Here is a 1,122-nt window from a genome sequence, read left to right as displayed (position 1 = left end):
ATTTTCACCCCTATTTCGTTCTCCGCAGGTCAACATTTTATTTTTGGTTTGTGACTATTTTTCTTATTGTAACTTTATTTTTCGCATTTGCAGCTTAAAGGGTTGGCAAAATCACCCAAAAATGAAAATTCTGTCATTATTTGGCAACTTTTTCTAAATTGACTTTATATCTCACAATTTCGACTTTGTGTCTCGAAGTTGCTCATTCTTATCTCACAATTGTGATTTTATTGATCATAATTGTAATTTAATACCTCACAGTTGTGGTCTCATTCAGTATATTAAATTAGTGTTTTCATATTTCAGCACATATTTCTAAAATGTGACCTTATTTTGCATAATTGTGACTTTGTATCTCACAATTTCAACTTCATATCTCAAATTAGGATCATATTTTACTACAATTATGACTTTGTATCTCAAATTTGTGATTTTATTTCTCATAATTGCAACTCTATTTCTCACAATTGTGACTTTGTATCTCACAATTTCAACTTTGTATCTCACAATTTGCCCATTCATATCTATCAATTATGATGTCATTATCTCGCAATTGACTGTTTCTCATGTTTGCAACTTTATTTTGCATAACTGTCTTTGTATCTCACAATTATAACTTCATATCTCAAATAACGATTTTCATATTTCACGATTATATATCAGTTTTGAATTAATATCTCAAATTCTTATTTCATTTCTTACTTTCTAACTTTTTAAATCGAATTTGCCCATTCATATCTCATAATTGAGACTTGCATTTTGACATACATTTTCATGTCTTACAAGTATGACTGTTTCTCATGGGCGATTTCTCATAATTGTGACTTTGGCCCAATCCCAATTCTACCCCTTAGCCCTTCCCCTTTCCCCTACCCCTCCGTTTCGCGCATTCACGTGAAGGGGTAGGGGTGTCTCAATTCTCTTTTGGTTGGAGGGGAAGGGGTAAGGGGAAGGGCCAGACAGCCCTTCAAACGAAGACTTTTCGGGACCACACTTCAAACGAAGGGGTATGAATTATCTCAGCGTAAACCGGCTTCAGGGGCAACATGGCTGCCCGAACGAACAAAAAGACACATAAATGTAAGCATTTTTGGCATTAATAAAGATTTTAACGAAAAATAA

This window comes from Sinocyclocheilus rhinocerous, unplaced genomic scaffold, assembly GCF_001515625.1.
Source record: "Sinocyclocheilus rhinocerous isolate Xijiao unplaced genomic scaffold, SAMN03320098_v1.1 scaffold255, whole genome shotgun sequence".
Lineage (NCBI taxonomy): Eukaryota > Metazoa > Chordata > Actinopteri > Cypriniformes > Cyprinidae > Sinocyclocheilus > Sinocyclocheilus rhinocerous.
The sequence above is the reverse complement of the archived record's forward strand: the minus strand, read 5'-3'. Positions refer to the sequence as shown.